The following is a 20,580-nucleotide window of genomic DNA, read 5'->3' as shown; positions in this document are numbered from 1 at the left end:
ACTGGAGCAGAACACGGCCAAGGAGATCTACCTCAGCCCATCCAAAGTGAAGGAATTTGAGCTCACTACGGGTATGAAGGAGCAGACTAAAGGTCTGGGACTCTCAGAGACAGTGGGTTTGGTAGGAGAATAAATGCTTTAATATGGGTTTAAAGATTGTATCCATAAATGTGCGTAGCATTAAATCTACTACGCGATGTGTTGCGACCTTGGACTACCTAGCCAAGGTCAAAGCTGACCTGTTGTTTCTGCAGGAGTGTGCGATACCGCACCTCAGCTCCTACAGGCAATGGTCACGATGGTGGTCCCACGGGCCATCGATCTGGTCGGGCGGAAACGACTCTCGTTCCTCCGGCCTGGGTATTCTGCTGCGGGGAGGCAACTTCACCGTCTCCGAGGTCAAGGAGGTGGTGGGCGGGCGACTCCTGGTAGCAGACGTAATGTACAAGAACGCTCCACTCCGGTTAATTAACGTGTACGGCCCGGCACAAGGGGCTGAGCGGCTGGAGGTTTTTCAGCAGCTCCCACTGCTGCTGGCGACCTCCAGGCCGGTCATTCTGGGCGGGGACTTCAACTGCATCATCGATGCGGCTGGACGATCCGGCAGGGCCGGAAGCAGATTGGACGCTACGTCCAGATCCCTGATGGAAACAGTTAAGGATGCCAAGCTGCACGACGTCTTCAGCAACCCTGCAGACGGAGCGTAAAGTGCCTAGTCGGAAGATGAGGTGCTGTTCCTCCAGTTTGCGTTGAGCTTCACTGGAACATTGCAGCAGGCCAAGGACGGACATGTGGGCATGAGAGCAGGGTGGTGTGTTGAAATGGCAAGCGACAGGGAGGTCTGGGTCATGCTTGCGGACAGACCGAAGGTGTTCCTGAAGGGACTTGACAGGGTGGATGTGGAAAGGACATTTCCTCTTGTGGGAGAATCTGGAACCAGGGGTCACTGTTTAAAAATAAGGGGTCACCCATTTAATACAGTGATGAGGAAAAAAAAAATTCCCTGAAGGTTGGGAGACTTCAGAATTCTCTTTCTCAAAAAAGTGATTGAGGCAGAGTCTTTGAATATCTTTCAGGCAAAGGTAGATAGATTCTTGACAAAGGGGGTGAAATTACTCCAGGAATGTGGATTTGAGGTTAATGTCCATACTGACTCCCTGCAAGAGCAACTCATCTAGTCTCATTTCCACGTCCTTTCCCCATAGCCCTGCAAAACTTTTATCTTAAGGTGCCTATCCAATTTTGGAAGCTACAATTGAATCTGTCCCTACCACACTTTCAGGCATTGCATTCCAGATCCCAACCACTCACTGCTTGGGAGGTTTCTTCAGATGTCACCTCTGGTTCTTTTGCCAATCACCTGAAATTGGAGTCTTCCAGTTCTTGACCCTTCTGCCAATGATGAATTGGCTAACTGACAGGAAAAAGAAAGTTGGGATAAATGGGGGATTTTCAGGTTGACAAACTCTAACTAATGGAGTGCCACAGAGATCAGTGCTGGGGCCTCAACCAATTATCATCTATATTAAACAGCTTGAATGAAGAGATTGACTGTATTGTAGCCAAATTTGCTGACAATACAAAGGCAGGTAGGAAAGCAAGCTGTGAGGAAGGTACAAAGAGTCTGTAAACAGATACCTTATGAAGAAAGGTTGAACAGGTGGGGTTAACACTCATTGGAGTCTAGAAGAATGAGAGGTGATCTTATTGAAACATAAGATCCTGAGGGGACTTGACAGGGTGGAAACTGAGAGGATGTTCTCCCTTTTGATGGAGTCTAGACTAAGCGACACAAAAAATAGGCTTCTCCCATTTAGGATGGATCTGAGGAGAATTTTTTTCTGAGGGTTGTCAGTCTCAAACTAGGCAAAAATTTGACATATGGAGTATAATGTGGGAAAATGTGAGGCTGTCCACTGACAAATGAGTAGAAAAGCAGAATATTATTTAAATGGAGAAAGACTGCAGAATGCTGTAGAGGGATCTGGGTGCCCTTGTACATGAATCACAAAATGTCAGCATGCCGGTGCAGCAAGTAACATAGAAAATAGGAGCAGGAGTAGGCCATTCGGCCCTTCGAGCCTGCTCCGCCATTCATTATGATCACAGCTGGTCATCCAACTCAATAGCCTGCTCCCGCTTTCTCCCCATATCCTTTGATCCCTTTTGCCCCAAGAGCTATCCTCAGCTTATCCTCAGACTGTGACCCCTGGTTCTGGACTCCCCCACCATCGGGAACATCCTTCCTGCATCTACCCTGTCTAGTCCTGTTAGAATTTTATAGGTTTCTATGAGATCCCCCTTCATTCTTCTGAAATCCAGCGAATATAATCCTAACCGATTCAATGTCTCCTCAAATGTCAGTCCCACCATCCCAGGAATCAGTCTGGTAAACCTTCACTGCACTCCCTCTATAGCAAGAACATCCTTCCTCAGATAAGGAGACCAAAGCTGCACACAAGATGCCAGGTGTGGTCTCACCAAGGGCCTGTATAATTGCAGCAAGACATCCCTGCTCCTGTACTCGAATCCTCTCACTATGAAAGCCAACATACCATTTGCCTTCTTTACTGCCTGCTGTGCCTGCATGCTTACCTTCAGCGACTGGTGTGCGAGGACACCCAGCTCTCGTTGCACATTCCCCTCTCTCAATTTATAGCCATTCAGATAATAATCTGCCTTCCTGTTTTTGCTACCAAAGTGGATAACCTCACATTTATCCACATTATATTGCATCTGCCATGCATTTGCCCACTCAGCTTGTCCAAATCACACTGTAGCATCTCTGCATCCTCCTCACAGCTCATCCTCCCATCCAGCTTTGTGTCATCTGCAAATTTGGACATATTACATTCAGTTCCCTCATCTAAATCATTAATATATATTGTGAATAGCTGGGGTCCCAGCACCGATCCCTGCGATACCCCACTAGTCACTGCCTGCCATTCGGAAAAAGACCCATTTATTCCTACTCTTTTTGTTTCCGGTCTGCCAACCAGTTTTCTATCCATCTTGATACACTACCCCCAATCCCATGCGCTTTCATTTTACACGCTAATCTCTTATGTGGGACTTTGTCGAAAGCCTTCTGAAAGTCCAAATAAACCACATCCACTGGCTCCCCCTCATCAACTCTATGAGTTACATCCTCGAAAAATTCCAGTAAATTTGTCAAGCATGATTTCCCTTTCGTAAATCCATGCTGACTCTGTCCAATTCTGCCACTGTTTTCCAAGTGCTCAGCTATTAAATCTTTTATAATGGACTCTAGAATTTTCCCCACTACAACGTCAAGCTGACTGGTCTATAATTCCCTGTTTTCTCTCTACCTCCCTTTTTAAATAGTGGGGTTACATTAGCTACCCTCCAATCTGTAGGAACTGTTCCAAAGCCTATAGAATCTCAGAAGATGACCACCAATGTATCCACTATTTCTAGGGCCACTTCCTTAAGTACTCTGGGATGTAGATTATCAGACCCTGGGGATTTATCAGCCTTCAATCCCATCAATTTCCCCAACACCATTTCCCTACTAATGCTGATTTCTTTCAGTTCCTCCCTCTCACTAAACCCTGTGTTCCCCAACATTTCTGGTATGTTATTTGTGTCCTCCTTTGTGAAGACAGAACCAAAGTATGTATTTAGTTGGTCAGCCATTTCTTTGTTCCCCATTATAGATTCCCCTGTTTCTGACTGTAAGGGACCTACATTTGTCTTCACCAATCTTTTTCTCTTCACATACCAAAGACGCTTATACAGTCAGTTTTTATGTTCCCCGCTAGCTTACTCTCGTACTCTATTTTCCCCTTCTTAATCAATCCCTTGGTCCTCCTTTGCTGAATTCTAAACTGCTCCCAATCCTCAGGTCTGTTGTTTTTTCTGGCCAATCTGTATGCCTCTTCCTTGGTTCTAATACTACCTCTAATTTCCCTTGTAAGCCACGGTTTGGCCACCTTTCCTGTTTTACTTTTGTGCCAAGGCAAATGGAATGTTGGCCTTTATTGCAAGGAAGAGTATAAAAGTAGGGAAGTCTTGCTATAACTGTACAGGACATTGGTGAGACCTCACTGAGAATATTGTGTTTTGGTCTCCTTACTTAAGAAGGGAAATATTCACATTGGAAGCAATTGAGAGAAGGTTCACTGAGATGAAGGAGTTTGCCTTATGAAGAAAGATTGGGCATGTTGGGCCTATACTCATTGGAGTCTAGAAGAGAGGTGACCTTATTGAAACATATAGGATTCTGAGGGGCCTTGACAGAGTAGACGCTGAGAGGATGTTTCACCTCATGGGAAATCTAAAACTAGGGGGCACATGTTACTCACAATAAGAGGCTGTGGTGGAAGAATTAATCCAGGCTGGTCTTTTGGTTCAAGCTGGTTTATTTTCAAGACAACTCCTCAGTGCTGACTTCCAAGTAGCTTCCATGCAAAGTGTTCCAGCTGCATGTTTTAATTCTGTTTGGATGGGATAATCAATGTCCATCATCTGTTTAACTAGCAATTGTCTTTAACAAGGTATATGTAATAAACAATTATAAAACAGTTTTTTTCCATTTCATCTTTATAACATGAAACACTCTTCTTCCAATATATTTAATAATTTCTTAGAGTAGGCAATTTTTTTTCGTAAAACAGTCTGACAATTGGTGACTTATGTCAACCCATTGTATCTTAGAGATCTCTCTTCTCTCTAACATTTCTTTTATGCTGGCTAGGTCTATTCTTAGCCTTTTTTCAGTGACACTTTTCATGGAATGAACGTTGTCCCAAAGAGACTGGTTATCAACATAACATTCTATGGGCAAACTTTTCTCACATTGCCCCTTATATATTTGTCAGTATTTTGGATAAGTAAACCCCCATATCTAATGCTTCTACCAAGGCTAGCGTTTCAGCAGCTAAGGTGCTTTTCACTACCCTTTTCATTTTCTTGGCCTACCAAGCCAGTGAGCAACATTTATCATTCTTTCTCACCAAGAATATGATAAACCCTGCTGTGCTAGATCTGGATGATTGGCATGTGAAGCATCGCTAAAAATGACGAACCTCATATTTTCTGGATCACTCAAGGCTGGAAACTTGAGCACACATCTCTCAGAATTTAATTTTTTAAGTGTTTTATTTGCTTTCAGAACTTCCTCAACTGTTGTTTGTTTCATCATGGTACTGAGCTCCAACACATCATAACTAGCATCAGGCCTAGTCTGAGTGCGCAACCAGTTCAACTGCCCAATCAAACTTCTCAACTGTTCCATTTCTTCCTTGGTAGCAGGATCCTCTAATCCTCTTTTTGTGAGGATCTAACCCGAGTTATTGGGATATGATTAACATTTTCTAGGTAAAGATTATTTATTCAATGTCACTCCTAATTTGCTCTGCTTAATGTCTAAACCTATGTATTTAAAGGTCCCCGAAGCTTGCCTTTCGATCTTGAATTCCTTCTTTATCTTCTCAATTACCCATTGTTCAAATTCTACAGAGCCTCCCCACAGGAAACATCACATGCATGATAAAGATTTGAGCTAGTTTCTCCTTATGGTACCAGTAGAACATCGCGCGGTCTGCCTTTAGCTGAATGCAACCTGTTTTCAACAGGGCAGACCTCACAGAAAAATACCATGCTTTTGACACATCATTCAATCCATAAACACACTTGTTCAATTTCCATAGCTTTCCTTCTACAGCCCTGACTTCTTTGGGCGGCTTATAAAAAAACTTCCCTCTGAAACTTCTCTCCTTGAAAAAACGTAGCCTTTCTATCAATTGATTTGCACTCCCAGGAATAGGATGCCAAAATAGCTAAAAAAAAATCTTCAAACTCACTTTCTCCACAGTAAGCGAGTCCACTCTGACATCCTGGTCTCCTAGTCTCTCTTCAAAGCTTATCGTGATACATAGAAGACAAAATTCTTTATTCTCAGACTGCTAATCATGCTTTGGCCTTACATGTGGCGTCTGGGAGTGCCTTTGCTGTACAGATCCATCTGTGAGATAAAGCTGGCTGTCCTCGTCAAGTATTTCAGAATGTACCCCAAATTCCTTCCAACTTTCTAACTCTTTCCATTTGGCTTCCTTTATCAGTTTATTTTCCAAATTATTAGCAGCTACTAGAATCTCTGCCATAAGGACTTCTACTCCTATTGAGATTCCTAGCTTTCTCTCATTCTTGTTAAGCTACGGCCTCTACTCACATTCCTCTCTCTTTCTGGACTACTACTGTATGATTTTTCTCCCATGTGAGCAGAACTCCATTTGCAGCTCCATGATTTTTTTCCAGCATCATGGCCACTTTCTGGTCCACTGTCAGAACTCATACTGCGTTTTCTGGGTTTCCACATCTTTACCTCGGTTTGCCAATCGATAGGTCTTGTCTCCTGTCCTTCAGCCTGCACATTTAGCCAATGTTTGTATTTACCAATGGCCTTTCCTGCTCTCCCTATGATGGTGGCATCCTTCCACACACTGGTCCCTTCTGACATATATGTTACCTTTGTTCCTACTTGGGGTAGTTGCCCTTTCGAACGAATAGCGTTATCCTGAACCTCAGTGTTATTTTGTTCAATCAGTCAACCCTGTATCTGCCAGCGTCTGCGCCTCATAACTACCGTGTGCGCGTGTGTGTGTGTGTGTGAGTAAGTACATGGTGCCTCCTCGCATTCTATGTCCTGTTCAGAACCTGTAAAGGTATAGTCAGTACCAATTAACTATGAAGGATGTAACCTAACAGTTTGATTGCCATGTTGCACAATTACTACTTTCCCATCACTTCCTATTACTTTGTGAGGTCCTTTCCACTCTTTCCAGCCTTCCCTTTCATAATATACCATGTCTCCTTGTCTAAACTGTATTCCCAATGGTCTTATGCGGTGCCGTAGGGCTCGCCGAATTTTCTCCGAAACCTCAGCTTTAATGAAAGCTTTTCTGCCCGCATGCAAAGCGTTCAGATAAGCAGAAAAGGTGGAGCTAATGCTAGTTCCTTCTAGAGCAGGAGCAACACCTGACAACACTGGAGGTAACTTCGGATTTCTTCCATACACCACTGAAGGTAACTTTGGATTTCTTCCATACACCAACTGGTATGGACTGTGCCCCCCAACCACTTGCGGAGTTCTTTGCGTGCACCATCTATGCTAGCGTCGTTTGCAATTTACAATCTGGTTGATCAGTTAATATTTTATGTAACATCATCTATTACCACATGGTTTCTTTTGCAAAGACCATTACTAAACAGGCTCTCAGCTACAGTGTGCATAAATATGTTTAAATTTTCGCACACGTCTCAAAATTCCTCATTGGCGAATTCCCCACCATTTTCTGTGAGGAACTTCGTTGATATTCCTAATCCTGTTCCTACTCATTTCTCGATGATCTTATCGACAATGGTCCTTTTGTCTTCTATGTATCACCATGGATAGTCTAAATCTGGTTGCCATATCTATGAAATGTACTAAATAAAATACCTCTATCTTTGTCCCAAAGTTTCAAGTCCGTTGCCACTGCATCATTAAACTCCCTTGCTTGTGGCAGGCTCACAACAGTACATGGTGCTGTCTTGCGATATTTAAGACAAATTTCACACTGAGCAGTGATTTGTTCAATAAGGTCATTTCCTTTATCAACCACCCCCACATCTTGAAGTAGAGTGTTCAGTTCCTGTGGCGCCGGATGTGCAAACTGTCCAATTTGTCTAATTTCCAAATGATCATCTTCTTGTCCACCAAATTCTTTATTATCAGCAGTTAACAAAACTTCATGAACTTTTTGGTGAGAAATCTCTGGCTTCCTTAGTGGCAAGCAGTAATAGCCTGACCGAGTAAAACGTAGATCCACTTTTCAAATACAACTGCTGTATCATTCTTCATGTCTACTGTCATCTGAGCCTTCTTCATTGCAGATCGACTTAACAATAGCGGTTTCTCACTAGAAACCACATCAGTACTGATTAGATTGATCCCTGCTATCTTACAAGGGAGGACCACCCATTTGGAGGATGTTAATGTATTGTCATTTCCCAACCTGAAGCAGGTAGAGCTTTCACACTCCTTAATCTTCCGCTGGTCTGCCTCATCAAGAGACGCCAGATAGCAGTCAAGCCAGTCCATATCCGACCGTAGAAGTGCAACCACTGTCTAGAACTGCACAGTTGAAGGAATCTACCATCAAGATCACCGGATTCAAACAATGTGATCAATACAATTCCATCATGGCAGTCACCATCATCATTTTCAGTTTCAGATGAATCCATCTCGTGGGTCACTTCAAAAACACGAATCCTTTGCTGTGGACAGTTCATCGCGTAATGATATCGGGAAATCACACTGAAAACACCGATTAACCATTCCCCATGCCCTTTTTGAGTTTAAATGCCTACAATCACCGTCCCAGACACGCTTTTCGTCCTGACTCTCGAATTGGCTAGGGTTACAACAATTTTCAGACCTCTTGTCATTAACCCCATCTTTGTATTGGAATCTTCGTCTAATATTTGGTCAACCTTGAAATTCAGCCACCATTGAATCCTCTATCCTTTGTTTCACAGCATAGTTGTTTGCATTTGCTAAGAGACAGGAAATGCCTGTTTCCCCAGAATTTTTTTTTAGGGCAGCAGCCATTTGATCTAGGAGAGATTCTTTCCCCTGGAATTGAACCCGTTAGCACTAAAAGACTATCAACATGGGGAATGCGAGCACAGACCTGTAATTTAAATGCCAATACCGATAGATGAATTTCAAGTTCAAATCTCTGTCATCTCCTGTACTATTTATCAAAATCCATGATATATTCTTCCATGGACTGATCATCTGATTTCCTAAACCTATCAAAGATCATCCAAACTTCATGTGCTTCCAATAACTCATCCTTTTTGTAAAACATATCCAAAAATTGTAACAGAAGGTTCAATCCCTCTTCATGATCCAAATCATCTACTTTCCACTCTGAAAATACCTTACTCATCTTAATTTTGGCTGGTAATAATAACACCAAAACCATACTTTGCTTCTTCCCAGGTATGGAAGTAACCCAGGTCCACATTTCAACTTCAGCGTTCCACTGCTGATAAGGTTCAGAGTCAGAAAGAATTGGCAAATAGTCAAAGCTTGCGATTTTGCATCGTCCTTCTGCCATTCCATAACTTAAATTGTTAGCAACAGTACACTTCTTTTTCCTCAGTGGATTGAGACAAAAAGCTTCATACACAGCAATCAATCAGCAAAGCTTAAAGTTCATCCTCTGCTACCATGTTATTCACAATAAGAGGCTGTGGTGGAAGAATCAATCCAGGCTGGTCTTTTGGTTCAAGTTGGTTTATTTTCAAGGCAACTACTGACTTCCTAGGTGCGCAGACTGATGCACGTCTGCGACCAGTTCGAACTGGCCTCGGGAGCCAAGGTAAATCGTGGGAAGAGCGAGGCCATGTTCTTTGGGAACTGGGCTGACCGATCCTTTGTCCCCTTCACTGTCAGGGCTGACGGCCTGAAGGTGCTGGGGATATGGTTCGGAGGGACCGGGGCATGCGTTAGAAACTGGAAGGAGCGAGTGGCTATGGTGAAAAGGAAACTGGGCATGTGGGAGCGACGCTCCCTCTCCATTGCGGGTAAGAACCTGGTCATCAGGTGTGAGGTACTCTCGCTGTTGCTGTACGTGGCGCAGGTCTGGCCCATTCCACACTCCTGCGCGATGGCGATCACTCGAGCCATCTTCCGCTTTATCTGGAGGTCGAAAATGGATCGTGTCTGCAGGGACGCGATGTACAAGCCTCTAGATAAAGGGGGAAAAAACGTGCCCAACATCGCCCTCATACTGATGGCCACCTTTGTGTGCGGCTGCATCAAGCGGTGCGTAGACCCTCAGTACGCAAACACCAAGTGTCACTACGTGCTGAGGTTCTACCTGTCCCCGGTGTTGCGAAGGATGGGTCTGGCCACGCTGCCGCGGAACGCTCCAAGTAGTTGGACCGTGCCGTACCACCTGTCCCTGGTGGAAAAATTTATGCAGAAAAACACCTTTGACCACAAGTCCATCAGGCAGTGGTCAGCACGTAACGTCCTAGAGGCCCTGAGGGATAAGGAGAGGGTGGACCCTGTGGGATGGTTCCCCGAGCAGACTGTCAAAGTCATTTGGCAGAATGCCTCATCGCCAGAACTTTCCAACAAGCACCAAGACGTAGCTTGGCTGGTGGTGAGAAAGGCCCTCCCCGTCAGATCCTTCCTACACGCCAGGAGTCTCACCCCCTCTGCACGATGCCCTCGAGGTGGCTGTGGTGGGGAAGAGACCGTTGTTCACCTCCTTGTGGATTGTGCCTTTGCAAAGAAAGTCTGGAGAGAGATGCAGTGGTTGCTGTCGAGGTTCATCCCGAGCAGTTCTGTGACACAGGACTCTGTGCTCTACGGGCTGTTCCCAGGGACACACACCGAGACAAACATCAACTGCAGCTGGAGGATCATCAACTCGGTGAAAGACGCGCTTTGGTCTGCCCGAAACTTGTTGGTCTTCCAGCACAAAGAGTTGTCCCCGACCGATTGTTGCGGACTGGCACAATCCAAAGTCCAGGACTACGTGCTGAGGGACGCACTAAAGCTTGGGGCAGCTGCCGCAAAGGCGCAATGGGGAAGGGTCGCTGTCTAAGACCTTTCTACCACAGCGCACCGAGAGACTGGGAACTGTTTAGAGCCCCTCGGGCTGTACAGATCAAAATGAAAGGCTGTAAATGACTGTAATATTGTTTGTACTGATGCACCTGGTGATACATTTTGTAAAAGTTTAACCTGGATTGTACCCTTGTAATGTTGTTTTTGAAATGGTTTTGAATGTGATTGAAGATTTTTATGAATAAAGTATATTTTTACAAAAAAAAAACTTCCACACAAAGTGTTCCAGCTGTATCTTTTCATTCTGTTTAGATGGGATAATCAATGCCCATCACCTGTTTAAACTAGCAATTGTCTTTAATGAGGTGATTGCTATGCAGTGTGACTATTTATACATTGACAGCACAGTTGAAAAATAAGAGGTCTCCCATTTAAGACTGAGATGAGGAGATATTTCTTTTCCCAGAGGGTTGTTAGTATTTGGAAGTCTCTTCCCCAGACAGCAATGAAGGCTGAGTCATTAAGTATATCCAAGATTGCATTAGACAGGTTTTTGATTGACAAGGGAGTCTAGGGTTATGGGGGCAGACAGGAAATTGGAGTTGAGGCCACAATCAGATTAGCCATGATCTTATCGAATGGCAGAGCAGGATCAATTCTGCTCTTAATTCTTGTGGATATAGATAAAGTGAGTGGACAAATAATTTGGCAGATGAAATATAATGTGGGAAAATCTGAAGTTATCCACTTTGCCAGGAAGAATAGAAAAGTGCAATATTATTTAAATAGAAAGAGACTGCAGAATCTTGGGGTACAGGGGGGATCTGGGTGCCTTTGTACATGAACCACAAAGTTAGCACTTAAGTGCAGCAAGTAATTAGGAATGCAAACGGAATGTTGGCCTTTATTGCAAGGGGAATGGAGTATAAAAGTAGGGAAATATTGCTACAATTGTGCAGGGCATTGGTGAGATCTCACCAGGAGTAGTGTGTAGTTTTGGTCTTGTTGTGAAACCATTGATTTATATCAAAAAATGATTTTTCAATTTACTACCTGGTAACCACTAATTGATTTTCTTAAGACAAAAGTCACTTTCCAATGACTTGAGATCACAGTTAAAGATGGCTGCACAGATGCATCACTGTACCTTCTACATTCCAAAGCTATTAAGTGAAGCCAACTTGTCTGCAGAGTCTCACCAGGAACAACTAAAAGAATATGAATGAGGGCTATTTCCTACTCATTAGCAAAGCATCCAGACAATCAACTGGATGGAAATAAACCGTTAGACATATTTACTTGGATAAAGGGACCCTGGCTGAGAGAGGAATTCCCAGCCATAACCCAATTAAGTTACAACTGAAATACACTAGCCATGGCCATATTGGGCAGTTAGAGAGAGGGGGTCATATGACAAGCCAGCTACCTTTTGTGTTTGAGCAACTGTATTTTCTACAGAACAAGACAAGCATCAGAGATGCTGAAGGAGCTAGACCCTGAGTGCGTTGCCTCTCATTCTCTCACATTCTCCATGCAACTTGCAAGTTTCGAACACTGTCTGCTGTTGTTTGACTCTCCATGTATTGCAGAAATTTTAAAAAACTCAACCCTGTAGCCCCTTTCTTCAGAAGAACAGATAAATCATCCGTCTACAGCTTTAAACTGCCTCAATGTCGACCCAGAAGGACCACCCAGTTCAGCCTGAAGCCAGTCAAGCCACCAACCTTCAAGAACCATTTACCCCTTTAACTTTACTGGGCTTTAAATTGCTTAATTATCCTCCCCCTCTAATCTATTTGTATGAGTGTGAACTTCGAGTGCGTGTGTTTGTCTTTTACAGAAGGAGCTTTTTTATTATTTTTCTTAGACTGGGTTAAACATAATACATATAACAAATATTACTCTCTCTTTAAAAACTCAAGGAAACCTGTCTGATTTTGTCTTTTATAGTCATGTCATTAAGTTACTAGTTAAATATTCACTGAATTGGCAAACATATCGATGACCTAAATGCTAAACTTAATGGCAACCGGCAGGGTACATATACACAAACCTTTGAAGGTGGCAGGATAAGTTGAGAAGGTGCTTAAAAAAAGCATATAGGATCCTTGACTGTAGAGTCGTAGAGAACAAAAGCAAGGAAGTTATGCTAAGCCTTTCTAAGTCACTGATTAGGTCTCAGGAGCATTGTGCCTAATTCTGGGCCCCATACTTTAGGCAGGATGCCCAGGCCTTGGAGAGGGTTCAGAGGAGATTTGCTAGAGTGGAAACAGTGATATGGGACTGCAATTAAGTGGGCAGAGTAGAGAAGCTTGTATTGTTCTCCCGAGGGAAAAGTAGTTAAAGGGAAATTTAATAGAGATGTCAAACTCGTTAATGACTTTAAATAAGGAGAAACTGTTACACAGGTGGGTCAATAACCAGAGGACACAGATTTTAAGTAATTGGTAAAAAGAACCAGAGGTGAAAGTTTTTTTTACGCAGCAAGTTGTTTTAATCTGGAATGTACTGAAAGGATGGTGGATGCAGATTCAACAGAAACTTTCAAAAAGGAATTGGAAGAATACTTGCAAAGATGGGATAATTTGCAGTGCTTTGCGGAAAGTGCAGGGGAGTTGGACTAATTGGATAACAAATTCAAATAGCCGGCACAGGCCCTAAAATTTTATATGATTTAAAGCAGCATCAATCACCAGTACCCCTAAGTGCCTAAACTCTCAGTAGTTCACTGAAGAGTGCTGCACCTAAACTATCTCTCCCATCCCAAATACACCAACAGCCTCATGTCTTAACCTCACTTCACTAGATTAAAAACAGCAACGCTAGAGCAATACACAAATTTATCATTTTGGGGGCGTGAGGAGTCATGTAGTTTAGCTAAGGTCAGAGTTCTGAAAGTTCACAGCATTATGGTAGGAGTCTGAGATTTTATATCACTGGGGAGGCAGTTCTGGCAGACAGCAAAACAGGTGGTGGAGAGAGCAAATGTTTAAAGTGGCGGATAAACTACCAATCAAGTGAACTGCTTTGTCATGATGCTATCAAGCTTCTTGAATGTTGTTGCAACGGCATCCATCCAGGCAAGTGGAGAATATTACATCATGTTCCTGACTTGTGCCTTATAGGTGGTAGATGGCTTTGAACAGTCAGGTGCTGAATCACTCACCACAGAAATGGAAATAGCTAGGTATAATGCCCAAGTCCTACCAGTAAAAAACCATAAGTATGAGGGGATTTCAGGTAACATTCAAGAGTACAGAGACCTGGGACATTACACTCAACCTGTACTCCAATTGTGAATAAATCCTTTACAGAACTCTTGTTAGAGCACAAGTGGAGTTTTGTATCCAGTTCTGGTCACCACGCTTCAGGAAAGATGTGAGTATTCTTGAGAGGGTGCAGAGATTGACCTGAACGGTTCCAAGGATGAGGGATTTTAGATTGGAGAAGCTGGCATTGTTCGACTTGAAGCAGAGGATGTTGAGGGGAGAGGTGTATAAGATTATGACAGGTTTAGATTAGTCAATGATACAAGGAATAGGGTGAACAGATTCAAGGTTTTAGGCAAGAGATACAGGGGATATCAGCAAGAACTTTTTTTAAAAATGCAGAGAGCAGTAACCAACTAGAACTCGCTGCTTATGAGGGTGATGAAGTGGAAATGATCAATGAGTTCAAAAGGAAATTGGATGGGCACTTGAAGGAAATAAACTTGCAGGGCTATTGGAATAGAGCAGGGCAATGGGACGGACTGGATTCCTCCAGAGAGCTGGCATGGACTCGATGGGCCGAATGGCCTCCTTCTATGCAGTAATGGCTCTATGACGCCTTGACAAAACCAATTTGATATGGGAAGCACTTGACACCTTTCCTTCATCCACAGAAATATGCAATCAAAGTAATAGTTGACTAGCGCACCGTATCTCTATATTATCACTAAAGAGACATAATAATTAGGGAAGAAGCAATATTACCTAAAAGTCTGGATGAATCCACCCAAAACAGTAATGCGATGGTAAATGGTATAAATACAATAGGGTTGTCGAGTGTTTTTTTTTTCCTTTCCACATAAAAACGTACTCTTATAATACATGCATTATCGAATTCTGAGCACTGAAAGCGACAGCCCGAACAACACTTCGATATCCGAAATCTCAGCACTGGCGCCACATTTACCCCCCAACATCGACCCTGAGGCTCAGCGCAAACAAACCGGCAAAAACAAGTTTAGACGGTGGGAAATAACTCCATAAACGCGGGAAACCTCGGCGAGGAATCCTCCTGCTAACACCGCCTCCAACAGGAATACGGAAATGAACTAAGGATTGGCGCAGAGGAGCCTGATTTTAGTTTCCTCCTCACGTTGCTCACACCAGCGCTTTCCCGATATCACAAACCGGGGCACGAGACAGCTTTCTTCCGGCGAAGCGGCCAACCGCCGTTCCCATGGAAACGACAGCCGTTAGAGCGCGTGTGGCCGCAGCCGACCCTCGGGGGGGGGGGGGAGGGGAAGAGGGGAGAAAGGAGAGTGGTGGGGGAAGAGAGGAGGAGGGAGGGAGCAGGAGGGGAGAAGTGGAGAGGGGAGCAGGAGAGGGAGGGGGTGGAAAGGGTGGGGGAGGGGGGAAGGATGGTGGGGGAATGAGAGGGGGAGGTGGGGGGGAATGAGAGGGGGAGGTGGGGGGGAATGAGAGGGGGAGGTGGGGGGGGAATGAGAGGGGGAGGTGGGGGGAAGAGGGGGGGCAATGGAGGAAAGAGGGATAGGTAGGGGATGGGAGGGGAAGCAAGAAAGGTGAGGTAGGAGAAGGAAAATGGGGGAAGAAGAGGTGGTGGGATATGAGATGTGGGGACCAGCTGAGGAAATAGATGGGGGAGGCGAGAAGGGAGGGGGAGAAAGGGGGAGGGAGAGGGCAACAGAAGCTAGTGTAATCCATATTTTACACACCTAAGTAAAGAAACAAATCATCAATGGGCGTTATAAATTGGTGTCAATCACTTCTGAAGTGGTCTGGTTGCATGCCAGTTAGTCGATGCAAGGTAACCAAACACAGAGGACAGAGATCATAGAATATTACTTGCTCCTTTTGTGTGAGACTGATAAAGAAGTCACAGGAATATGAACAAAAACGAATACATTGGTTCTTTATTGTAACTTGAACTGGAACATATATACACAACATATGTGTAGGAGAACGTTCACACACAACTTATTCTGTCAGTCTACACAACTCCTTGGTCACAGGAGATGTGACAACACTTCCTTCAGTGACTTCACTTAGACTCTTAAAGCAATTCCAAAGATAGGAACATATCAGAAAACATAAGCACAATATACAATGAGCTTGTGGTTCAGAATAATTATACAGGAATTAAACAGTTTAAAATTACACAAAACTAAGCGTCTCAAAAATGTAGGAGGTCTGATTATTCAACCAGATTTTATAATCATAAAACTCTGCTCAGAACTGTGATCATCTTCATGACTCTTCTGATTCACTGACAATTCAGAACTCTCTCAACCTGTTCTTCATCTGTATAAGTGACATCCATGTTTTCGCCATCAAACGTTGCCTCTGACCGTGTCCATAGCACGACAGGAGTGTCAGGTATGGTATCATCATATAACTCTCGAGTTGACATCAGTTCCATCTGAGAATTACACCATTGGGTGTCTTAACTTTGTAAGATCTGAGCTGGTTGCATATCATAGCAACCTCTGTATAATGTCAAGTTCCCAACGAATGATTGAGACTCCTGTTCTTCTGTCCTATTCTCAATCGAACCAATTCTGTTCCTGCCTCCATGTCATACAACACATTTATCTTCCCTTGTTTGGAAAGAAGTACATCTCTCACTGTTGAAAACATAGAAAGATGACAACTGGGCGGAGTAGTTTCTGCCGAAGGGCCATGAAGGCTCGAAACGTTAGCTGATTTCTTCTCCGCCGATGCTGCCAGACCTGCTGAGTTTTTCCAGGTAATTCTGTTTTTGTTTTAGTTTTTACCTGCTTGTTATACTCATCTTTTAAGGACAGAATTTTCTGTTCTAATGTTTTTTTTCTGTTTTGACCTCAGCTAAATGCACAAGCGCCACCTCCATCTTTTTTCTTTAGTTTGGACATTATAGTGAGTATTGTTCATTTATGCTGCTGTACTATTTAAATTAGTTTGCAGATCAACACACTGTTTTGCTAAGCTTTTGTTCTCACAAACCATACAGTACTGAAGTTCCTGCATTTGGCTACAATCAGCGTTCAGCTTTCCAATTTGTAAATGAAGATTCCTGTTGGTAGCCTCTAGTTCTGCCAACCATGACACCAAAGTTTTTGCAATCTAATCTTAACCATCCCCCACTATCTTCAATTGTGTCAGGTCTCTAAACAACTTGATGCACTTTGTATTGTAACTTCCCGCACCTTTTGGTGTGGTGCTGACCTCATGTGTGTGTTGTAAATCTCAGCATACTGTAAGTCCTGCCACAGCTGGGCTAGCTGTGTCTACAATATAAAACATTTGTGGTACCCATTCTGACTTACAGCACTGTAAGGTTATCTTTCCAATGCACTTGATTGGCAAGTCATTGTCAGCAGTCAGCCTGGCCATGGTGGGTTGTGCCAGAGATTTCCACTTTCCCAAATACATAACCTTCAATTTTTAAGCAATGCATCGATGCTGTAACCCTTCTCTCATAGGTTTTTTTTTGAAAGGCCTGTATTGAGGTAGACACTAACTAGACACAAAATCCATTCCAGCAATTCAATGCCTAAGAAGTCACACTCCTGAGCTTTGCTTCTGTATCTTGCCACAAAACTGATTTATGTTGCTGTTGCTGGTGTGTCATCAGCTCTCACCTACAGATTTGGAAGTTGACTTTTACTTTAGTTTACTTTAAGTTGATCTTCCAGGAGTGTCCATATCTTGCTAGGATCCTCCTAATCCTCAGCTATGAATTCTGGCATGTTGGTCTGGTGCAGTCCCTCATTGCCTAGTGCAAACTTGATTTTTACAGCTGTTTCTCTTATTCACTCAGTCCTTGATCCAGGAAACAGTTCCATCCGTTGGCGAAATAATCTGAACTCATGCACTGTATACAAACATACGAATTAGGAGGAGTAGGCCACTCAGCCCCTCGAACTTGCTCCGCCTTTTAATAAGATCATGGCTGATCTGAATGTAATCTCAACCCCACATTCCTGCCTACCCCTGATGAGCTTCCATCCTCTTGTTAATCAAGAATCTAACTAGCTCTGCCTTAAAAATCTTCAAAGACACTGCTTCCACCACACTTCGAGGAAGACTCAACTCTCGAAGAAAAAAATTCTCCTTATCTCTGTCTTAAATGAGCGACCTCTTATTTTTAAACAGTGACCCCTAGTTCTAGATTCTCCCACAAGAGGAAACATCCTCTCCATATCCATCCCATCAAAACCCCTCAGGATCTTAAAGGTTTCAATTAAGTCACCTCTTACTCTTCTGAATTCCAGTGGTTACAAGCCTAACCTGTCTAGCCTTTCCTCATAAGACAACGCACCCATTCCTGGTATTAGTCTAATAAAACTTCTCAGAACTGCTTCTAACGCATTTACACCTTTCTTTAAATAAGACATCCAGTATTGTACACAATATTCCAGATGTGGTTTCACCAATGCCCTGTACAACTGAAGCATAACCTCCCTACTTATGTAATCAATTCCCCTCACAATAAATGATAACATTCTATTAGCTTTCCTAATTACCTGCTGCACCTGCATACTAACCTTTTATGATTCATGCATGAAAACACCCAGATCCCTCTGCACCTCAGAGCTCTGCAATCTCTCACCATTTAGATAATAAACCTTTTTATACTTCCTGCCAAAATGAACGATTTCACGTTTGCCCAGATCTTTGCACACTCACTTAACCTATCTATGTCACTTTGTAGCCTCGTGTCCTCACCATAATTTACTTTCCTACCTATCTTTGTGTCGTCAGCAAATTTAGCAACCATTCCTTCGGCCCCTCCATCCAAGTTATTTACTCGTCAAACCCTGCAAACCAGAAAAAGACCCATTTATGCCAACTCTCTGCTTCCTGTTAGCTAGCCAATCTTCTATCCATGTCAATATGTTACCCCCTACACATGAACTTTTATTTCCTGCAATAACCTTTGACGTGGTACTTTATCAAATGCCTTCTGGAAATCTAAGTACAGTACATCCACGGGTTATAAGACCATAAGACATAGGAGCAGAAATTAGGCCATTCGGCCCATCGAGTCTGCTCCGCCATTCAATCATGGCTGATAAGTTTCTCAACCCCATTCTCCCGCCTTCTCCCCGTAACCTTTGATCCCCTTACCAATCAAGAACCTATCTATCTCGGTTTTAAATACACTCAATGACCTGGCCTCCACAGCCTTCTGTGGCAATGAATTCCATAGATTCACCATTCTCTGGCTAAAGAAGTTTCTCCTCATCTCTGTTCTAAAACGTCTTCTCTTTACTCTGAGGCTGTGCCCTCGGGTCCTAGTCTCTCCTGCTAATGGAAACATCTTACCCACGTCCACTCTATCCAGGCCTTTCAGTATTCTGTAAGTTTCAATCCGATCCCCCCTCATCCTTCTAAACTCCATTGAGTATAGACCCAGAGTCCTCAAACGTTCCTCATATGTTAAGCCTTTCATTCCTGGGATCATTCTCGTGAACCCCCTATGGACCCTCTCCAGGGCCAACACATCCTTCCTGAGATACGGGGCCCAAAATTGCTCACAATATTCTAAATGTGGTCTGACCAGAGCCTTATAAAGCCTCAGCAGCACATCCCTGCTTTTATATTCTAGTCCTCTTGAAATAAATGCCAACATTGCATTTGCCTTCCTAACTACCGACTCAACCTGCAAGTTAACCCTAAGAGAATCCTGGACTAGGACTCCCAAGTCCCTTTGCACTCCAGATTTCTGAATTCTCTCCCCATTTAGAAAATAGTCTATGCCTCTATTCTTCCTACCAAAGTGCATGACCTCACACTTCCCCATGTTGTATTCCATCTGCTACTTCTTTGCTCATTCTCCTAACCTGTCCAAATCCTTCTGCAGCCTCCCGCCTCCTCAATACTACCTGTCCCTCCACCTATCTTTGTATCATCTGCAAACTTAGCCAGGATGCCCTCAGTTCCTTCATCTAGATCATTAATGTATAAAGTGAAAAGTCGTGGTCCCAACACTGACCCCTGCGGAACTCCACGAGTCATCGGCCGCCATCCTGAGAAGGACCCCCTTATTCCCACTCTCTGCCTCCTGCCAGACAGCCAATCTTCTATCCATGCCAGTACCTTGCCTCTAACACCATGGGCTCTTATCTTACTGAGCAGCCTTCTGTGCGGCACCTTGTCAAAGGCCTTCTGGAAGTCCAAGTAGATAATTGGCTCTCCTTTGTCTAACCACCTCGTTACCTCCTCAAAGAATTCTAACAGATTTGTCAGGCATGACCACCCCTTGATGAAACCATGCTGACTTTGCCCGATTTTACCATGCACATCCAAGTATTCTGAAATCTCATCCTTAATAATGGAGTCTAAAATCTTACCAACGACCCAGGTCAGGCTAATCGGCCTGTAATTTCCTGTCTTTTGCCTCACTCCCTTCTTAAACAGGGGGGTTACATTAGCGATTTTCCAGTCCTCTGGGACCCTCCCTGATTCCAGTGATTCCTGAAAGATCGCCACTAACGCCTCCACTATCTCTTCAGCTATCTCCTTCAGAACTCTGGGGTGTAATCCATCTGGTCCAGGTGATTTATCTACCTTCAGAACTTTCAGTTTTCCTAGCACCTTCTCCTTGCTAATGGCCACCATACTCACCTCTGCCCCCTGACTCTCTTGAACTTTGGGGATGTCATTCGTGTCTTCCACTGTGAAGACTGACGCAAAGTACCTATTCAGTTCCTCCGCCATTTCTTCGTTCCCCACTACTACTTCTCCAGTGTCATTTTCCAGCGGCCCAATGTCCACTTT

At 43.7% G+C, this 20,580-nt stretch overlaps 1 protein-coding gene across 1 annotated transcript in view; it reads right to left on the bottom strand.

Moving 5' to 3' along the window:
- The window catches only part of LOC144689532 (cyclin-dependent kinase-like 4), a 100,352-nt gene extending 85,602 nt beyond the window's left edge, over positions 1 to 14,750 (bottom strand). Inside the window, exon 1 of the mRNA XM_078556698.1 lies at positions 14,566 to 14,750. The gene's annotated coding sequence lies outside the window, so the exon portion shown is untranslated. The remainder of the gene's footprint in view (positions 1 to 14,565) is intronic.
- Positions 14,751 to 20,580: the final 5,830 nt, after the last annotated feature.

Source organism: Cetorhinus maximus, chromosome 14 (assembly GCF_964194155.1).
Source record: "Cetorhinus maximus chromosome 14, sCetMax3.hap1.1, whole genome shotgun sequence".
NCBI lineage: Eukaryota > Metazoa > Chordata > Chondrichthyes > Lamniformes > Cetorhinidae > Cetorhinus > Cetorhinus maximus.
This window is presented reverse-complemented; position numbering and strand designations above follow the sequence as displayed.